The sequence below is a fragment of the Molothrus ater genome, chromosome 4, assembly GCF_012460135.2.
Source record: "Molothrus ater isolate BHLD 08-10-18 breed brown headed cowbird chromosome 4, BPBGC_Mater_1.1, whole genome shotgun sequence".
In the NCBI taxonomy this organism is placed as follows: Eukaryota; Metazoa; Chordata; class Aves; order Passeriformes; family Icteridae; genus Molothrus; species Molothrus ater.
Genome location: NC_050481.2, coordinates 31,611,679 through 31,634,504, shown reverse-complemented (window position 1 = coordinate 31,634,504; position 22,826 = coordinate 31,611,679). Strand labels below are relative to the sequence as shown.

At 36.2% G+C, this 22,826-nt stretch overlaps 2 long non-coding RNA genes across 3 annotated transcripts in view; one reads left to right on the top strand and one right to left on the bottom strand.

The window, feature by feature from the left end:
• Window positions 1-22,826, bottom strand: part of LOC118686551 (uncharacterized) — an 87,160-nt gene that overhangs the window by 24,071 nt on the left and 40,263 nt on the right. The window lies entirely within an intron of this gene.
• On the top strand, window positions 6,470-11,115 carry LOC118686552 (uncharacterized). 2 transcript variants are annotated; one of them, XR_008508365.1, is made up of 4 exons: window positions 6,470-6,571; window positions 7,088-7,137; window positions 8,245-8,324; window positions 11,038-11,115. It is a non-coding gene; the product is annotated as an uncharacterized LOC118686552 (long non-coding RNA). The 2 variants fall into 2 exon arrangements; XR_004980182.1 differs by lacking the exon at window positions 6,470-6,571 and having other exon boundaries at window positions 7,015-7,137.

Below are 22,826 nucleotides of genomic sequence, written 5' to 3'. Positions count from 1 at the left end.
CTGGTACAGAATGGCTCTTTTGTTCATGTTTTGGACAAAATAGGTTCAGACACTTTGTAATGCTGGAGAAAGAAAACATGATATAAAAATAACACCTGTGAATCTCCAATTTGAATGTACTTTCTCGAAATGGTGTCATGAGAAAATTCAGCCTGCAATATATAAGAAAAAAGTCCGCACTGAAAATATATAATTACTTTTGCAAATATTAATTGAGGTGTCAAACCACAATCTGACAATACCAACATGAAAGCAGAGGTAACCAAAGCCTTCAGAGCTCAGACTGCCGTGCAATTTCCCATAATAAGAGTGGCAGAGATGGAGCAGCAGTAGAGTTACATGTCATTCAGTGTTTCCTTTGTAGTTGTGCACAAACCCTAATGTCAATAACCCTTCAAAGGAATTCTCTTACAATATACGACTAAATTGCATTGTATTCATTAAAGGATAAATTAACTAAAAGATGTAGGTGGTAAAGAGTAGCTCAAATATGAAAGGAAGTATTATTTTTATACAAACTTGTCCTTAAATGAAGTAATGGCATAATTTTTCTTCTGCTAGGTTTTGTGAAAATTTTGCTAAAGACTTGACTGGCTAAAACAAGGTCTGTTATTAGTCATGTATAGCTGGAAAATGAGAAAATAGGGCACTGGAAGACATATTCTAATGAATCTAAAACAATGTAAGTTCTCAAACACACCCACCCCATTTCTACTTTTTATTCAATGTTACTCTTTCCACAGAAGAGTTTGCAAAATTAAGTACCCAGATGTTTCCTGGCCCCTGAAGATTGAGGTCTTGCACCTCTCTTGGAGTTTGCTCTTTCTGCAATGTAAAGCGAAGCCATTGAATTTGAGAGGTGTTGGTGAGGAGGTAAAAGGTGTTCTGCATCACTCCTGGGGAGGTAAGCTCTGGCAGAGACAAGGGTAGAATAAGGATGGGAAAGGAGGGTAGTAACAGCTTTAAAAGACTGAAGATACTAAGGGAATAAATGTCAGTGACTGTAAATGTTTAATCTGGAGCTTGCACTTCAGAAACATCAAGAGATATCTCTTTCTTCCTTTCCCCATCTGATTTTATAATAAAGATTATTTCTACTTTTGTGTGCTGATAAACTTTGAAGACTGACAAATAATTAATACATGGAAAGAGAAACAGTTGGTTTTGGTTGGTTGGTTCTTTTGGTTTTGTTTTTGTTTTCATTTTTTTGTGAGCCCATGTTCCTCTCTGGCGTTTTCTCTGCAAACTGGAAAGAATTTCAGCATAGTCTATATATCTCACCCACTAATTTTTCCTTGTGCTTCAAGCTTGCTTTGTCTAGCTTTCCTTTGTATTTAATGAGTTAAATTCAGTATTCTCATAGCTATTACATGTATTAAACTCCTTGGACAGTGGTATTGCAATGGGCTGACCCTGGCTGGATACCAGACACCCACCAAAGCCACTCTATCACTCCCCTCCTCAGCTGGACAGGGGAGAGGTCACTTACCAAATACTGTCATTGACGAAAATCAAATTGCAGATATTAATTTAATTTATTACTAAAAAAATCAGAGAATGATAATGAGAGCCTTGAAAACACCTTGCCCCCACCCCTCCCTCCTTCTCAGCTCCAGAATCTGGAGCACTGCCTCTCCCTCTTTCTTCACTGACCTTGGTGTCTGCAGAGTTGCTCCTCTCCCATATTCTCACTCTTCTCTAGCTGCAGTTACATCTGGTTTTTACCTTCTTAAATATGTTATCACAGACATATAACTACCATTTCTAACTGGCCCAGCCTTGGACAGTGGCAGTACTGTCCAGGAGCCACCAGGGATTGGCTCTGTTGGACATGGGGGAAACTTCTGGGAGCTTCTTACTGAAGCCACCTCTGTGGCCCCCCTGCTACAAAAACCAGGCCATGCAAACCCAGTATTCTTTTCAGAGGTGGACAATACTGAGTTAAAATGGATTGCATTTTTGTGCATTGAAACACATGCAGATGGCAAAGGCAGAGAAACTTTAGGGCCAAAGGCTACAACTTTACATGCCAGGCACTGGTGTCTTGTCTTTGGCTTCCCAAACTCTTTTGTCCTTGAACAGAGTAAATTCTCTCCACTTGCTCATAGGATTGAGTTGAATTTTATGAGTCTCTTTCCTACCTCAAACTTTGCTGACAAAGAAAAATGTAAACCTGAGGTTATGTAAGCAAAATATTTGATGGTTATGCATTCTCATTTTCTAGCTCTGTTAAACCTTTAAATATATAAATTACATCTAACTGTACCACCTCCATGACACTTTGCAGAAGACCAGTTGCTTTCATCAGATCTCCTCCATTTTGTCTCTAATGGAGAGGAAAAAGTGTCAGGCAGCCCTCAAACTCCAGATTGGTGTTCATATTCTGATAAACAGAGGCAGAATGAAGGACATGCATAGTCACTGTCAGCCAGTAACAGGATAGAATATCTCTTTTATTCTTGAGCTTGTCCTCTTTGCTTTTCCCATGAATTTTCATTACTATCAATGCCACCAGATTCCCACTGGCAGCTGACTAGTTTTTTCAAGGAGGGCTTTCTTGCGGAGCCAGTTCCTCTAACAATGGATTTGTTAATAAACAAGTGCTTATTTTTTGATAAAACTCTGAATGCTAACATATCAAATTCAATAAAAGGAAACAGCAATTTCAAAATTATTTTCACCTTTTATTTTCTCCTTTCTGAACCACATCTAAAAACTTTACCAAGCTAGTTTTGTGTAACTCCTCCGAGGCTGCAAAATTTCCAAACCTTGATTTCTTCGGAGGAAAGAGGCCTCTTAATTTCACGGAGTTTTTTTGGTACTTTGGCATCCCTTTGAGTCTACATTCACACAGAATCCTATAGACTAGCAGCTCTGCAACCTTTCCTACCACATCCTGCAGATGATTATGAAGCATGAAGGAAACTGAGAATGCCTGATTTAAGATATTAGCATCCTTTGGAGGATATTAGGAATGCTGGGAAGGAGGGGAGTAGAAATCATTAAGAAGAAACATTATGTTAGCACCAGTGACACAGAAGTCAAGTGGCCCCAGAGAATCACACTGTTGTACAGTATAGGTACAGATGAAGCTGCAGGCACATTGCACAGTTCCAAAGATTTCTGCACTAAGTTCAGCTGATGTTGCAGGTTTCTAATGTAGTTAAAAGCTGTTCCTGCTTACTTCACTAGTTCTGGCCCACATACTGTTTGCAAGCTGAACAATCTCTAATGTCCTGCTATTTAAAAAAAAATTAGTCTGCTCAATAAACAAGTGAAACTACTATTGGAAATACTTTTCTAGATTGATCCCAAGTCTCACTGCACTTATTGCTGACTCAGAGTGAGTAACAGCAATGATGGCCTCCTGTCCTTGAAAAAGAAACTTGACAGTTCTACGATTTTGTCAAATTTACTTTTCCATGCCCACACAGTAAACTACAAAAGTGAGACTTAGGACCAAACTCCTATGGTGTCCAGCTTAAGTCTGCACAGGGTTGCTTTTTTCCCTCCTTCTGGAAATGATTCTTCATAAACCAACTGCAAACTGCTGCTAGCTTCATATGTGATAATGTGCACAGCAGAAAACCATCAAATACTTGTATCAAAGGAGGTAATAAGAACAAGCTGAGTAATTGGACTGGCCTGAGTAGAAAGGATCTAGCAAAAATTTGAAATGCCATTTCAGTTTGCTGTATCTCTCTATCATGTTCACCAGCATTCCTTCTGCAATTGGATTTTATTCAGTGAAATTGCTGGGGGCATCCAGATGTAATAGCAAGTTAAGCATTTGTGACAGTGTTAGAGGATGTGATAATGGTAACAATAATCTATAAATGGAAAGATGTAGTCAGTTGCAGCAATCTAAAGATGTGGGCATAAGAAAGATTCAGAGCTAAAGAATTGTTTTTTCTATTGGAAACCTTCTGCTGCTTTTTTTTTTTTTCTTTTTGCTTAGCTTGAGCAAATAACACAGATACTGTTTGACTGTATGTCCTTGTAAAAGATAAATGAGAAAATTTTGAAGATATAAATTAAATCTACTGATTTCATCATACAACTAATGGATTTATAGAGAAATCATATATAGGCTGGGTAGAGATTATTCTCAAATTTAGCAGAAATTGACTGTTTATTGAACCAATGAGAAAGAGTAATTTCTTCTCTGTTATCACATGTTAATCTCCTGTTACTATTTTACTAAATGGAATTTTAATAATCTTATCTGGACTATTAAATTCCCATTTTTTTTTTTTTGAGAAAAAATGAAAACTAAAGAAATACAGAAAAGACAGGGCATGAAAAGAGAAAAGAACAGTATTAAATAGCTGGGAAACAAAAGTGGAAAGGCACTGATAGCAATCAAGAAACATAAGCAATAAGCAAATCTAATTTCAGAGAGAATAATCATATTGCTGAAATCTCCCAATTAAGAATGCACGAGGCTGACATCCAAGTAGCTTAAAGAAATAATCTGAAACTGAGAAGCTGCTGTTTAATACATTTAACAGTAAGATGATTTTCTCAGATGTTCAGTATAAACTGCATTCCCATCTGCTCACATAACTATTGGAAAGTGCTGCATGTCTATAATTCAAACCAGCTTTTAAACGTAGAATTTCCACTGACAGGAAGGACAGGAAAACCACCCCTAGAAGAGTTTGTCACCTGCTGGTGGGTACAGCCCAGGCAGCTCCTGGCTGCCAGTGCCACCCTTTGCCGCTGCTCCTCTGCAGGGCCCTGGGCAATCACAGACCAGCTGCCCAAAGGAATCTCTGGAGCTGCCTCACCACCGAGTCTGGGCTTCTTCTGTCTGCCCCAACTGAGTGGCAAACAGCAACCGTCTCCTTCACAGGCCTGTAGAAGGGACTAGGAGCTAAAACTGGACATTGCTCAAAACCACCAAATTCTTAGAGCTGCTTTCTTGTATGAGCTGATCACTGTTTTATTCCTTCATGTACGAATTCACCGCCAGCTCGCAGATTTGTGTTGTGTTAGGCAAAATGGAAAACATCTGCCCCTCATGCAGTCACCCAGAAAAGAAGAGTCAAAAGACATTTATCTCTGCTACCTTTCTCATTGCCAGCCATAAGTATTTTTTTTAAGCTGCATCCAGCTTAATGTTGTGCAGCTTCAGATTGTTTTTTCCCCCATCCTTTCTAGGGATATATGAAGCACAGGAAAAGACTTTTCAAATCTGTGGTCTCCATAACAAAAGCAGCAGTAGAATTTTCTTAAAGGAAGAGAAAGGAATGTCTGAAATTACATCTGTCCTCATGTATCATGAGTAAGATTGAAAAAACTGAGAAACAGGAATAAGGAGGCAAAATGCTGGAGGGAATGAAGCTCTGAAAGATACAAGCTCTGAAAGAAATTAAATTCATAGACACCAGGAAGGAGGACAAGACTGGGACTAATAATTGTTAAAGTTGGTAATTATCAGAGTGGAAAAGAAGGCATAGAAGAAAGGAGAGAAGACAATACAGCAAGACAGTAACAATGCTTTAAAGAAACTAATTGAAAACAGAGCAACTTTGATGCCATTGCACAAAGAGAGAGACATGAAGCACAACATTCAGATTTTATCTAAAATCCCTCTTTTCACGCTTTTTTTCCAATATAGTTATTCAGGAAGTGAATTCATAATGTACATAATTTCTACTTTTTTTTGTGTAGAATATTGTTTGTAGAAATCTTTGGAGACATCACATCTATGGAAATTTGTTTGCTTATTTATGGCAAGATAGAAGAGGAAACTCAAATTAATTTGATTGATCTTACATACTAAGTCAGTTCTTTTTCATAGTAAAAAAATGAAATTGTGATAGGGATGTTGGGAACCTCCAGGAACTACCCCAGTACAAATCTTGTAAATATTGAAATATCGATATGTATTATAACTTAAAAAAAGACTAAAGAAAACTTCACTGCACTTTCAAGCTTTAAGTGCATCAGGTACATCCTAACTAAACTTGCTTAATCCAAAGACCTTTTCTGTTACCTCTTTAGAGACTGGACAACTGGATCAAAGTATCAAAGTTTCTTCCTGATTTTTTTTTCAGGTTGCTGGATGCCCCTTTAGCTCTCTCCTCTACTCATAGGACCATCCCAATTCTTGATTAAACATGAACCAAGTTTTTCTGAAGATTAAAGAGAAGGGACTCATTCAATATGCCTGTAGCAAAAGGCATATAGATTTCATTCTTATTTAAAATACGCAGGCATGTGCATGATTGCTTAGCATGAAATGTAAAGTACGTGTATCAGTGGGGAGTAGTGTGTAAATTTAGGTTCTTAAAAAAAGTTTATTTTTTTGAAAGATGTTTAGTTTAGGTCAGAACTTTGATAGTTTAGTATTACTGTTTATGAAATATCAGTTAAAAAAATATGCATTCTGCTGCAATGCTAAGAGCTTTAGGGAATAATTTGTATTGGTTCTTCTGTATCTGTTTATTTAGATTTTGCTTCTGAAGGAATCAGCAAGACAAAATAATGTGTTTCTTCATGAAAGCAGAAAACAGTGAATTTTCATCGTTAAAAATACATCTACAACCTACTTTTCCTTTTAGGGGTAAAAATTATAATCCTTTATCTTTATATCTTTATGAACTTTGCTTCTTTCTTTCTCTGTTCAGTCAAGTTCCATTTGTTAAATTTGATAAACTATAGCATTCTACAAGATACTGAATCAGGCTTAGATTTTTAATTATCGAACCCATTTTAACTACTGTTTTATTTTCTGTGGGGGGGGAAAAAATAGTGGTGCTCCAAATTGCCATAACAACAGGCTGCACTCCTTAAAACAAGATAAGCTGTGTGTCAAAGTAAAACTGTTGCCATGGTAACCAGCTGAATATTTAAAGTGCAGCATCCTGGTTTAATCAGTCAAATTGTCCCTTTTCCAGAAATCAACTACATCGACATTCTTCCAGCAGAAACAGTGAAAAAAGGAAAAAACATAGAAGTTAATAAAAAATAATTTCTGCCCTGTATGTTTCCTATCTGAGTGATTTTGTTTCAGGAGAGTCTCTTAAATTGCTTCTTTCTAACAAGATTGCAAACATTGGATCCTGTCTTTTTACCCCAGAATTCTCAGAAATTCCTCTCGTCTTTTCAAGACATGCTTTCCCTTAACAGGTTAGTAAGATATTAGCATGTAAAAATATAGTTGCACATTCATAAAACCTCCCAGTGGCAATAATACATATTTATAACCTCTCTGTTTATACAGAAGAAGATTTTAAAAATGGCAGTTGAACTTAATCCATTAAATCATTATCTGCCCTTTTTATGAACTTTATTATTAGATGTTCAAAGCTAAACGCTAGTTCATCCTTTAAAAATTACTTATTGTTCTGATTTTTTATAATCATTTTTTATGTAAAGAAAATTTTTATGCAGTGAAAGTGAGATTGTTTTCCTTTGGACCTGTTAAGAAAAATATTTCAATTATGAAACTGTTTTTAGCTCAAAAACCAGAGTTTTGCAGCATAGATATCTGCTGTACCATACTTAGTTGTGTTATGCCATCTCAGATTCCTGTATTTTTGGACTTGAAAGTCAATGAAGTGTCAAGAAAGTGATGTTTATGCCTTAGAAGAATGCAGGAAAGCAAAAAATGTAGCACTTAAAAGGCTACACATATAACCCACAATCACTATATTGCTCTTTTGAGACACTGGTTGGTATGACAGAGGCTGAATAGAGTCCATTACCAACACACAGCTGTTGTACAAACCCTAGCTCACCTCCCAGGGTCTCTAGGAAGTGCTCTTGGTCTGTGCTTCCTAATAAGGATTTTGAGGCAGAAAGCCTGACTCTGAGTCTCAGTGGTATAGTTGCTTTTCCTATTTCTTTTTTAGCCTGGAGAACACAGTGGTTGCATAGGGAAAAAGACAGATTCTGCAGATTTGGAATGGTTTCCTTCTTCTCATGAATGGTCAGTCAGTGCTGCATTAGGAATTGTAGAAAAACTCTTAGAAATAAAATGGCCTCTTAAGAAATGTATTCATACTTTTCTTAGACTATGTACAATATCACAGGTGTCCTAATGCTTTTTCATGAAGAGTTTAAAAAAAATCTATGGAATTTCAAGCATTACATTCCTTTCTGCAGGCCCCACAGAGAAAATATATACTGTTTCTATTATGTTATTTTTCTTTCTGCTATAAATATATAAATATTTATATTTAAATATATACTGTTTCTATTATGTTCTTTTTCTTTCTTTTCTTTTCTATTAAGCCTTACTGTAAAAGCAGGACTCCAGTGAGGATTTACCATTTCCTGATGCAGTATCTCTATGCAAGGTAGCATGTATCCTGGTGAGTAAAGGAGGAAACCTTCCTCAAAAAAAAGATGCTGAAAAGTTATTAATTTCTAACACAGAACAATATTTAATTCAGAAAATATTTAATATGATTATAGATAAGGTTTGATTATATTATATATGTAAGTACTTTATACTTACATATATTATTGCTACTTAGAAAAGTTTGAAGGTAATATCACAGCTGAGACTTTCAGAAATTAAATGTAAATATCTGCTCTGTTTTCTAAGTGGCTGTCAAAACATTTTTTCCTGCTTACAGTGATAAGTCTCCATTTCTTCGGGTGCTACAGAGACCTTGTTTTGTTATTGATATGTGAGGGAAACTGCCAGGTCTAGGTGGCCAGTATAAATTCATTATATCAGAGTTAATTGTCAGTTGATAAACCCTAAGATTATTCAGGCTTCAAATATCTTGAAGCGACTTGGTCTGGAATCCTTTTCCTCCTGCCACAAAGAGCATTCTTTGATTCTTTCGAGTGACCATCAGCTCTAGAGTTTGAATGATGCCACACCACACATGTCAGGGTCTGTGGGTAGGCCATAGTGAATGAGAAACTGGACAAAAAAAAGTACCATTTTTTGGATAAGGGCAAGATGGCTACAGCAGCCTGTTAACTGAAGTAGTCATCACAGAGTGAAAATAGCTGCTCTCAAGGATCCTGGTCCCAAGTACCACTTCTCCACTGCAGGAAGCAGATGGTTTCTGAAAGCAGACTTGGAGGATATTTTTGTACAGCAGTGGAGACACAAGTGCAGCTTATGGAGACAAGGAACGAATCTGCAGTACCAGGGAGCTCAGCGCAGGCTGCAGCCTGGGGGAGGGAGGGAGCTCTGCTGAAGATGCACGCAGGTATTTTATCTGCTGCTCTGACTCAGATAATTTGCCTGAAGCTGAGTGTTACCACATGCTATCCTTGTGTTACCCCTGCAGCAGAAATCTGAAACTAGTTTAGAAGAATCTGAACAGTGAACTTCCTTTAGTTGTGTAAATACAATGTCAAGATCGAAAACAAACCTACCTACAATTGTTGTAATGTGTGAGAACATAAACAGAGAGAAGGACCAAGACCAACACTGCAGCATTTCTTAAGAGTAAATGGTGCTCAGTTGCAACTATTTTTAAACTACAGATAAAAGACAAATCTATTTGTCAGGGATCCCCATAGAAATTGCACGATTTTGTTTCACTTCCCAAAGGGAAATGAAATCTTGCGAAACAGAAAGACATACAAACACTCTGGAAAGGAGATAGGATCAAATGAAATGCAATTGGAAATAACAAGAACACCCCATAAAATTGGGAAATTTAGTGACTACAAGAAAATGGTCTGAGAGGAAATGAGGTGCAGTGCAAAGGACCAAAACATGCCAAAACTAATCTCAGAGATGTTGCAAAAGCACGGGAAAAAATCAAGGAAGAAGACACAACTTTGAGAGGAAGATATGAGAGACATGGCATGGATCCTGAAAAAAAAAAATCTTCACAAAAGTGAAAGCCATCAAAAGGCATGGGATGCCATGAAGTGCTGCCTAAAAACATTGACAGGAAGGCAACCTGAAAGTAAGATCCGCCACTGCAGATGGGGAACAGCCACGTGTCTCATTCAAGGTACTGAGGCTTTCTCCATGCTGAGCTGCTAGAGCTGCCCCCAGCCTGACGGGAAGATCTAGACGTCAGAACAAAGTGTGTCCTTCAGAGGTGCCCACTGCCCTGCTGACTGCCTCAGTGGGTATTTTGCCCCAGACATCCATGTGGAGGATGTCAGCTGAGGAAGGACATCTCCTTCAAGGTGCTTGAAGGGCTTCCCACCTCACGCCTCGGTGTCCACAGTGCTGCCATTTGTATCATACCATGTGTCCCTCCTCTCCAGGCCTGGAGCACTGTGGCATCCTGCTGATGGCCATGGGATGAGGCACACTGGGGCTGTGTAGGGCTGGGGACTTGCTGTTGTCTGGGTTTGCAGACAGGAAAATTGTAGTAACAATTTAGGGGGAAAGGGCAGAGCCCTGCCCTGTGGCTGGCACCATGGCTGAGGTGCTGGGCAGAGCTCGACAAGCCTTGGCACCTTTGTGCCCTGATCCAAGTCAAATGGGATCTCCTTGGGTTGTGCTCATCCCCTTGCATAGTTTTGCCCCTGATTCTTTCCCATCTGCAGGTATTTATGTGTTTATATTGTTCACAGTTTAATGGCAAAGATTAAATAACGTAACACTTCAGTCTGACATTTAGTGTAAACTACTCTTTTTGTATGTGCAGATTGAGATAATGTCACTGTACTGACAGCATGGAAATTTTCACTGATGCAAACATAAATATATATTTTATGTCTTCCCAGATTTCTGTTTCAATGAAATAAGCTCTCACTCAGGCAAAAAGGCCTTGGTTATTCACGTTCTCTTCAAGTCTTAATTGGCAGTTCACCTTTGAAAAAGTAATAAGCAAAGAAGTCCAGCCTTCCCAGCCATTTCCTTTGTGCTAAGACAGAAACAGCTGTAAGGGACACTCTTTTCCTGATCTCTTGGGGTTTTTTTATTGACATTCATCTAGACTGTTTCTCCTAAATTGTCTACTGCTTTAGGACTGGCTTACAGCTAAGCCTGTCAATTTTAGCTGGAGCTTCTTCTCTGTTGGTTTACTGAACAGCAGCCACAGCTGGGTAGGTGGGATCTAACCCTGTTCTTGTCCTGATCTTGTGTTCCTTCAGCTACACCTTTCAGTCCAAGCAGAGCCTGACCCAGGACTGTTGCAGTGGGTAATATTCTTGTGGCATCTGTAAGAAGGTGTTTTCTGCTGTACTGATGCACAGTCTCATGGCATAGTAGTATTTTCTTTTTTTTATTATTTTTTAACTTCTGTAGTGATGTTCAGATCTCCTTCTACCATATAAGATTTTTTGTTTGGGATATTTCAATCTTTGACTTTAATTTGCTCAGGTATTTGCTCTTTCTAAATGTATCTGTTGCATGTAATGTCTTCATACCAAAAATAATTTTGTACTCTCACACATACCAGTAACAGTTAGGAATAAAAAGGGAAGTGTCAGTCTCAATATAAATAATTGGTATGGCTTGTACAGATTGCTGCTGCATGGAATCCTTCTCCTCACAAACCTAAAGACATCACTACAGATAAACAAGCATTCTGTGTATCCTGCTTGAGAAGTTGTCCTGCATACAAGGAGCAGCTTGGGTGCTTGTGCCTAGCACATATTAATAGCAAAAATAAAATAGAAATTTACTGTGCACTCCCAAATTCACTTCAAAATCCTCATCTCCTGAAGGCAGACCACACCATTTGTTCTCAGTAAGACACTGTGTTAGCTGGATGAATACATGCCATTAAACCTGGCATGCAATGTTTAACATCACTACAAATTCAGAATAAATTCAGCTACAGTACTTTTCCTCCTCGTTTTTTTCTCTTTCCCTAGGGCATTAATTAAACACAGCATTCATGAGCATGGCCCCTTTAAGAATGATTATTCTTTACATATTACAGATGTCAAGCTGTGAATACATGGGATAGATATATTAATTTCTAATCAGTTTTAACAGGCAGTGTTTGGGTTGCATGTAGCCAGCAGTAGATATCTGTAGGATTTTAAATACTTTTATTCATTGGTATGCAAACGCAGAACCAATTAGAATCTTATTGCTAGAGGTATGAATTTTATTTTTTAGAATATATATGAGTAATCATAAAGAACTCATAATTAGGCCATGCTCCTCCTGAAGAGAATTATTTATCATTTATGCTTAAAAAACTCACCTCATATTCATATAGGTGAATATGATGTGAGAAGTTAATATGGTACAAAAATATACATCCAAATGTGCCCAAAAAATACAAATGTTGGGAAATTCATCAGAAATATGCAATATCTCTGTCAGAATGTTTCTAGATTACAAACCCCAAAGAAACAAACACCTTTATTTCTGTAAAAAGAAACTATATATGCAATACAGCTTGCATTTTACAATGAAAGTTTTTATTCTCTAATTGTTTTGTGTGTGCTTGCGTCCTTATTTCGTCTTCATTTGTGCTTGAAAGTACGTTTCTTATTTAGGAAAAACATACTCCTTTATGTTAGCAGATTCTGCTACAATCAGTCCTTGACCTAGATTCTCACATTTCTCAGAAATTATGTTTCTGAAGTTGTTCAGACTACATTTCATAAGACAGTGAGTTCTTGGAATGCAGTATTTAGTCAAAGCTCAGCATGTGAATCAAAATTGGACAAAACTCACATTGTTCTACTTTCAAAAGCCATTTTTAGCATGTTCAGTAATTACTTCACAGCTGGCTTTAATAAAATGTGTCCTGGAAAGAGGCCAGGTTCATGCAATATTTAAATATATGTTTAGCTGGAAAATAAAAAGAATTTTGCAATCTAACTTTTAAACTGGTAGCCATGAGACAGGGCATGATTTTCAGCGCAGAAGAAGAAAGATGAATGTAATATACATCCCTTGTTGTAAGCATTGAAATAACATAATGCAGTCTGAGTATTAGGAAAAATAAAATAGCTAGCACTGAAATCTCTGAGCTAATTTGTAGTCATAGCTTTTTTGAGATCTTCAAAGAATAGATGATACTATTTACAGAGGAAAATGGAAACATTTAATTGTTTACCACCATAAAGTCTAAATAATTAGGGAGAAAGATTACTTAGAATAATATGCTAGTGCAAAGTAATAATTTCTGTTCTTTTGCTGGTGTTATGCCCAAATTAGGAATGAGAGAGGTGCATGATCAGGCTCAGAAATGAGGTGTGCACGAGGTTCCATATCACAACAGAAGCTGTTCTTGCAGTATAAATGAGCAAACATCAAAACCAATGGAGACCAAAGTAACCAAAGTAAATTTGAAAATCAAAAGGGAGATCAGATAGCAGCCAATAATTAGAGCAAAAGGAAGTAGTTTAGTGTTATCTGTACCTACCTTACTAGAGGTAAGATTATAGGCTAAAGAAAGAAAGATGACTGAAGAAAAAAACCATCTGGAACAGGGAATAAAGTCAGGTCTGCAAATTAAGAGTCTAAGAGTCACTTTCAAAATTAAAAGGGCAGAAGACAGAAAAGCTTAAGTCTGTTTCTCAAAATGCTGACAAGTTAACAGGAGCTGAATTAATTATTTTAGTCCAGAGATGTTTATTTTTGTTCAACATCGTGTTTAACAGAACAAGTGACAGTGTAAAACATGAAGGTATCTGTGTTGTGTGGTTCAAGAAGAAGATCTACATTGCATTATGCTGTTAGATAATGTAGCATTTTGAATATTTGGGTTCCATTTTGTGCATAATGTGCATATTAATTTCTAATAAATTTTTAACAGGCATTGTTTGGGTTGCATGAAGTGACTTGGGAAGCTGTGTTGGCTCAGAGAAAAACTATGAATATCCTTGGTTTGGAGCCGGGAATTTCATGTCTGAGAGAAGAGTTTTGTTAACATTTGCCATCTGAAGATCGTGTTGGAGAGTTAGCAGTGTTTTGAAAGTTCAGAAAGTATCTGCAGCCAAATATGACTTATTTTTATATGCACTTGTTCTGGCAGATGCAGTGCTCGCACAGAGGAGGACCCGACTGCAGAGAGATCTCTGCCACGTGCCGGATCTACAGATGCATTGGGAACGTCTGCCTGTGTAAACACAGATGCTATTTTGCAAAAGTTTCTAGATAGCAGCTGAATGATGACTCAGACGTTTTTGTCCCTGCAGAGCTGCACGTGGTGCTGTGTACAGCATCGTGAAAGGCGTTGGAGCAAACGTACCAATGGAGAGCTCTTTACTCTGGAGTTTTTGTGCACCCCACATTTTTGCCATAATGCTCTCTGCAATAAGCCATAATGCTTTTCTGTGTGATGGCATGCATAGTAATTAGAGGAGATAACTGGCATCCTTCTGTTTAAGTGAAATTGTTTTGAAAAGGGGGTTTATTGAATGTGATATTTCAGAGAAATATGACTTTGGTAAAATTTACACAAAGGAATTTTTTAAAATCCTGAACCTTCTGGTAGCTTTATGTGTTTGAAAAAAAGGAAAAAGTGGAAAGAAAAGAAAAAGGGGGAAAAATAAATGCAAATTTGATAGTTCACTTCTTCATGCACATTTGATACTGTATTAAAAGTTACTTCCTTGCATTAACGTGGATCAAAAGCAAAGGGAAAACCTCAAAACTTGCCTCAAAACTGAATATTTATCTTCCAGATAGCTTTAGTGTTAAGCGTATTTTAAACAGCTGTCTTGTTCTTCTTTCTGTGCAGAGTAAGAGGAACAGATTGCTATCAGGGAATTTAAAGGGATTATAATATTTGGGATCAAATTGCATTTAAAACTACTAAGGAAATGCAGAATATGATCTCTGAAATCAAGATCAGTTACTGAACTGGAAAAAGAGACTGAGTATGAATTTTATTGCTCACAAACATGAAATTAGGTTTTAATGATAGTAGATATTTACAATATGAGTGGTTGAATATATTAAAATGCTCAACACTGTTTATTGTAACTGTGAAATCAATGTGATGAAGAAATCTATTTTCAAAGTGAAGTCTGCTGGTGGAAACATATGGCAATTAAAAGCTTACAATAAATAATGTCTATGAACTATACTTAATTTTTAAGTCTTCAAAATCAGTAACCATTTATTGATACAATGTCTGTCAACTGCTTTATTTTATCTGGCAATTTGTTACAGCATTTAGTTTACAGCATTTTGAAATCCATTTCTGCAACCAGAAAAAGTGATCTGTGATAGGAATTGCATAATTTTGCTGGCACTATAGATATAATATTTCTGGTGTAGTGGGTAGAAACAGAATTAAAAAAAAAACTTGATTTGCAAACACAGATAAATATTACAGCAACTTGAAATTTTTGATTGTTAATACTTTGAATTTTTCAATGAAAAGTTAATTATTTTCACATGTGTTCTATTTCTAGCACAGGAAAAGTGCTTGTTAGTTTTGAGAAAATTATTATATGTCTCTAAAAGGGATGACAGGATATTTCTTTCATGTATATGAACTTTCTCATACACTGATTAAATTTAAATATATAAACACTTTTACAGTAGATAAACACGTATTTAGCTACAGGTCTCCTTAGTATTAAGTTTTAACACAATGTGGGTTAAAACAAGTGAGCTCTTGAGTAAGTTTCACTATAATTTTCTGCTTATTTCAGATCTCTGTTTTTGCCAGCACTGTTTACCTTTCAGTATTCTCTATTAATCTGTCTAAACTTCCTTATTGTGTTGAAGATGTTATATAGTATTTTGAAAGGCACTGCATGCTTTCTTGCATTTAAATTATGCAGTATCTTCCATTTTCCCGATACTTTCAATCTTTGCCCAGCTGGCTAATAATATTTTACTGACCCAGACAAGGAAAACCTAATAGAAAACTACATTTCCTGATGTGATTTTTGTGAAATCAATTGAGTCAAAGTACAGAAGAATCCATATCCATGGCTTAGTGAGTCTAACTTTTTAATGCTCTGAGTCAGGGTATGGTAAATAGCACTTAGTAATCTTCCTGGTTCAGTCAGGCTTGGTAGGACCTTTTTTCCTTTGATGCTCAGAAAAGAATATTATTCCATGTGCAATTAGATCTGTCTCACTTTGGTACACAGAACCTCTGCATTACAGAGGTGCCAGGAGCACAGCTTTAGAAGGTGTAATCAGTAACAGATTCAGGATGCAAAAAAAGCTTATTGCATTTGTTTTAGATAGCAACTCACGAGCTTAGGAATGACTAGTCTCCTTGAAAATGTCATAAATCATGGTATTGCTGCTCAGTCCTTCAAAGTAATTACTGTATTATTTCTACCAATTTGTTCAGTGTAGACTCTTGTAGATGACACTTTAAACTGTGATTGAATGAATTGAGTTCTGAAGCCAGAAGCTGACAACAAATCATTCTAATGAGGCTCCTTCTATTTGTCATATAACATGACTATAAATGAGAAATTACCTCACTTTTTTATTTTGTTAAATAGATATTGGTGTTTTAAGTGTTGATCTGACATCATGGGCATGATTTCCCTGCAGAAAGGTTAGGTGTTCAGCTTCTAGCTTTTATCTCTCTCTCTGATATTTCTTAGAATGTCACTCATATCACAGCAAGATTAAAAAGCTTTTCAGTGCATTGCTATTTTTGCAAATGTTCAGTCCAGCTGTAGCCCATGAGGTCCTTGAGTACTGATGCCAGCTATTAAAGCAATTATTAGCCAAAGAAATACAGGTCATCTGCTGCTGAATGGAGCTTCTGACTCAAAGCACAGTTCTGAGCAAGTGCTGACATTCTTTTCAAGATAGTACCAGCTATTTAAAACTTCTGTAGTCATTTTCCCTGTGTAGTTACATTCTTTAGCTACATTTTAGTAAATTATTATGGCTTTGGGTGATTAGACCACTAAACAATCTTATAATCAATATAGGGAAGCTGAAGAAGATAACAAAGGTAATCCTAATTGGAGGTATACAATAATGACTCAGTCATTTGATTTATAATAATGTAAGAATATTAACCATTTATGAAAAATGAATACTATCTGCTATGCAAAACTGTCCTGACTGACAGCAAATAATATTGTGGTCTTCAGTATTTCCAAGGGTTTTTTTTCTCTTATATATGATTAAATATTTAGCCTAAGTTGTATATGTGCAGGCTAAGTATCTTAGGTCCTGTCTTCTCCTCTATGGAACTTCTTACTCAAGTACAGACTGAATTTGACCCCCATCTTCAGATAGGTCAAAATTCCAGTCTACTTCATCCCCTTGTTAGGCTTCTAAACAAATGTGTCCTTGCCATCTTATTTCATAAGGAATTCTGCACAAAAATGCTCAGCACTATTTTAATCTCTCTGAAATCATATTTTACTAAGAAGGATTTGGTTAAAAAGTACTTCCTCCTAATGTTGTTTTGCATTTTTTAATCAACTTGGTAGAGTTACAACAATTTTTTTTTTATATTTTTCATAATTGTCTCACAAAAAACTGAAGCTGCTTCTGACATACCACACCAGGTCAGGTGTATATTACTCCCATATAATCCATGCCGTCTTCTAAGTTTTACAGGTCCTAACAAGTGTATGGAGTACCTGTGCAAAATGTAAACCTAGAAAGTAATATAACCGCTGTGATTCTGTTCAGAAATGAGAAAATTAAGGAAACATCAAAATAATCAAATTAATTGATGACCTCATAAATGACATCATAAAAGTTGTCACATGCATATTGGGACATCCAGACAAAAGCATGCTATAAAGAGCTTCTAAACATGGATGGTATTTATGTGGTAGATATAAATGACCACTTGAGAGCCATTATATTCTATTATATAAATAAGCATTTAGGGACTTTTGAAAATTTGTAATTATGATAGCACAGAAGCTCTAAATTGGTTTTCCATAAATGTTTTATGAGGCATTCGTTACTTGGACTGTTAAGGTAATGTCTTAATTAAAACGTTTTACCTTTATGTCACTAACAGATTTTAGACACACTGGAAGGATAATTTGTTACAAAGTATCCTCAATTTAGTTTTGGACTGAAATAACACATTACTTAACTGGATATTTAGTGCAAAAAAAGTATTAAAAAAAACCCTCTAGTTGAACAGATGTTACAACATGAGCATTAAATGTCTAGCAGTTTTCTCTTCTTGTTTCCCTGTTTTGCTAGTGGAATATGTAAACACCTTTTCAGGGAAAAACAGGGGAGGACAGGGATGGGTGTGGGTGAGAAAAGAGACATATTTTACATTTTCACCTATGCCACCTTTACTTCAGGAGGATTTCCTTTATGACGAGAGGTTTGAACTGTGCTGTCTCCTTTGAAAAGACATTCCTGTAATCCACAGCCTGTAATGTCTTATATAGATCACCTGTCCTGGACAGTGGCACACCATAGTTTGGTTATGTATGCAGCTATTGATGAAAAGTTAAACTGGGCTTTCTAAATTTTTAAAAACAAACAAACAAAAAAAGCAAAGGTATGTCATGTTCACATTCCAACACAGTGTAATTATCACTGAGAGGAAACTGAAATGAGGCCTGAGGGCATGAGATGTGTCATTCTGGGATAGGGTGTAAGGGAATCCTCAGCACAATTACAGAAATGCCTGTACTGTTCAAGAGCCTATTCTGATCTTTCTTAAATCATTTAGGTCTGATTCTATCAGTAAAAAGTAAAATTAAAGTATTGACCAACTGATTGAAACATATTCTCTATGTACTTCCTTCACCACTGAACTAATTTTGAGAAGAAAACTCTTTGCCTGATTTCTTAGACTTTATGCAAGAGTCAAGATACCAGTTGCAGTGCCAGCAGGAGATATTTCTATTTCTACAATGTATGCAAATATTTAAGTAGGGATGAGATCTTTTATTGAGATGAGGTATTATTTTTTATTCTAGAACTACTACATTTAGGACGGATCTGTTATGAAGCAATTATGGTACGAAAAGTTACTTGGAAAGGGTTCACTGTTTCAGCAGAGGGTCAGAGAATTCCAGCAGAAGATTTAGACTAAATGATAGACATTCCAAGAAATTACTAAATGGAACAACTTATAGAAGTTCACAGAAGTTAAATCTGATTCCATCAGAGAGCTATATAAAATTCTCTTCTGTAGTGGAAGTTTGTGTTTTATCTAAAACCAGAAGATGACCATTCATCGTGCTTTATGTGTTTTAGTCATCTGCAAGCCTGACATTTAGATTTGGGTAGTTTCTGAACAAGGTGATTCTTTTTGCCTTCCTGTCAGAATCATAGGTCTTAAAGCATTAGAAAATTATTTTCCTCTTGATCACTAAGAGTTTATTTGCAGCATAAGCAATAAGTGTCTTCTCTGTCCATCACTTCTTCATGCTCCTACGTGGAGACAGGAAGGAAGCAGGAGGTGTAAAAGAACCAGCAGCTGAAAATCAGACCAGAAATAAATGCAGCACTAGTCTCTGGATTTTATATTTAAATAACTGGGGAAAAAGAAATTAAGAGGGAGAAATAAAAGGACACACACAAAAATGTGGAAAGAAAACAGTCTATTAATGATTGCTGCAGACCAGCTCAACAAACTTTTTATCTGTGAAATTGGGGTTAACCAATATGGCTATAATTTCAATTGCATGGAGTTTGTGCAAAGGCACGTATTCACTGACATTCTTTCTGAAATAACAGATCCACAAAGTCTCACATTGATTATGTTCTTTGTAAGTAAGCTGTGATTCCACATCACTGTAATTTTTTTCCTTTTTTTAAATCTAATTGCCTGAGAAAACAAGGCTTCAGCAATGGTATCCCCCCATTAGCAAATTTTTAATTTTTATCCACTTTTTAAACTTCAAAGTTGCTTGGTACAGTTAAGGGTTTTTGTAATTCCTACAAGCTTTGAGAAAATAGACAGCAAACCTAAGAAGGTCTGTGCCACAGTAATGGGAGGCAGTAGCATGAGCTCAGGGATGGTTTTGGACAGTAGATAATCCTCTCTGGAAAGGCCCACTGTTCTATAAACCACCTTAAAGATGTTTGCATTATGCTTTTGTCATTATGTTTATGCTTTCAGAAGCTCCACCCTTCTGAATGACAAACCCTCTGATTAAGTCTTATGTCATTTTAAAAGGCAATTGATGTAGCTTTGCAAAGGAGATGGCGAAAAACAAGTGAAGTAGGGAATAATAGTACCATGTTCTCCAACAGGAATCACGTGTTTTTGGATAAGGGACATAGGCATATATTTCAGACTAAACATCTAGGACACTGTAGAGTACTTAGGAGAGGATGTTTTTAGCAAATAGCATGTCAAAATGTTAACTCTTCATGTGTTTTATCTTAAATTGCTGTAATTTAATCACACATTTCCCAAGATGCAAAGCTTATCTGTCATTTATTTTACAGCTTACATACTTCTTGAAAATAAGCAGAAAATTGCTAGAATTCTAACGAGTGCCTTGCTACTGTGCATCATGAGAATTGTAAACTGCCCTACATTTAAAATCTGTTCTTTGGCATCACTTAGCCAACACACTTGAGACCCTGTATTGTACTCACTTATCCTAATTTCCTTGAATTAATATATAAGACTGTCATTCACACCCAGGCTTCTCAGAACAAACAATTTCCAGGAAATGCAACAGAAACCAGTCAACAAAAGCAGATGGGCATCCTGGGAATCTGAAGTGATAAAAATAATAGAACAGAACGCATTAGCAGCACGTATAGCAGGTTTATGCAGCTTTGTGATCTTATTACTATTACTTTCATCTTCTCTCTTCTTTTTCCTCTTCTCTTTAAAATCATACTTGATATAGAATTGGTATATTAAACTATGCCTCCCTGCAGACCATGGAAAATAAAGGAACCTCAAGTGTGTAAAGAGCAAAGGTGGTTTAAAACACTGGAGATAAATCTAAGTAAAAAGTCAGTGGTTTCAAAACACAACAAGAACATCCCCATTAGCATCTGAAGAACAGAATTAATGACCCAGGATTTCCACATAAGGAGAAACTTAGAGAATGGAGAACAACAGCAATATGATCACATGTGTGCTTGAAGGGATGGGAACACTCAGATTGCAGGGTGCAGCAAAGAGCAAATTTCAGCCACATTTTGCACAGGGCACCCTTTGTACATCATGCTCAGCTTTGAACAGAATAATTAAATTCCTTGGGCCAGAGAGAATCCATAGTGAAGGGTTTCAGGCACTCATCTGAGATCAGACCTTGTTACCATGATATTTTCTGAAAAATCTCCTTTGCCCAGGATTTTCTCCTGGGAAGCTGAGAAGCCTCAGAGAAGAATGAAAAAAATAATTATCTGATTGCTGCTCCCATGTTTGCTGCTTTGGAATGTGGCTTGGACATTGTTTACCAACAGGTGAATATTTGATTGGTTCTATGTGAATTGTTTTTAATTAATGGTCAATCACGGCCAGCTGTGTTGGACTCTCTGAGTCAGTCACGAGTTTTTGTTAATTATTCTTGTGAAGCCTTCTGATGTATCCTTTCTCTTTCTTTTGTATAGTTTTAGAATAGCATTAATATAATACAATATAATATAATATAATATAATATAATATAATATAATATAATATAATATAATATAATATAATATAATATAATATAATATAATATAATATAATAATAAATCAGCCTTCTGAGAACTTGGAGTAAAATTCCCATCTCTCACCTCATCCTGGGGACCTCACAAACACCAAAGACCTCGTTTCCAGTAGTCACTTCAGCCAATACTGCAATAATTTGTGTTAGTTATTCCCTGTGCCAGAGGCTGGGAGGGGATCTGTGCTCCAGCATGAGCATTCTAGCCATGAGACTGTATGAGTCTGTCTTGTGGATTGGTGTCAGCCAATCCAGGACACTCCTGGCATCATCCCAAATGACTGTGCTAGCCATAAAGCAAAGGAGACTCCTCTTCACATTGTGTTATTCCATCACATTATACCTGATGGGATAGGTGTGCTGAGGACACACTTTGGTGTATCTGGTCTATAGAGGACAAAAACCAACACAGAACTGAGTTGTTGAATCCAACTAAAGGGAGGTGAAGAGCCTATCTATTTAAACTTGACCAATGCTAGGCATTCTTTGTAGCAGAATTCTAGCTACAAAAGAGGCATTTCTGCTGAAAATATATATAGCCAGAACTTTCTGCTTACAGTCCTAAAATTAAACTAAATGAAAAAAAGAGATGAGTAAATTTCTGGGTTTATGATTTCCATAGAGGTGCCTATTTTCCATTTTAAGTCCTAGAATCCGAGAAAGTAAAAAAACAAAGCAAATTAAATATTTACCACAGTTAAAAAAAAAAAATTACAGGAATTTCTGCATATTCAGCAGATTCTATCCAAAGATAATCTAATTAAATATTAAATACTAGGTCAATATTAAACATTAAATATTTATAAATATTTAGTATATGAAATATTTAGCATAAGGTATTGTAAATAGTAACATTTTAATTTAAAAATTCCTCTGAAACATATTCTATGATTTGAGAAGCAATTATTTTCTTTTAATGAAAATCGTTTTGAACGATTTGAAGTGCTGCTGCTATTATTTTTTTCCTACAATAGATTAGCACAGTATTTGAGATATATTTATAATATCTAATATCTAAGATATTAGATATAATACATGGCAATCTTGTGATGACAAAGAATACATAGTTTTACTAAAACAGACTAAGGAAGACTCAGGAAAACTTCTTTTGTATAAATTAAGGATAATTTAGAAGGATATCAAGGAAAGCGAGTCTGCTCTATGCTATAAAATTATTGCAACATGTTATATCTCATCTACTCTTTATCAAATGAGATGAGCTTTTGTTCATTTTCATAATAAAATAATCACAGAATATGCTGAATTTGAAGGGACTCATCAGGATCACCAAGTCCAAATCCATAAATATGCATCAATTAGTATTGGTACTTCTAGATTTGTTTCACACAATTATTATGGAAGTGGAGATAGAAAAT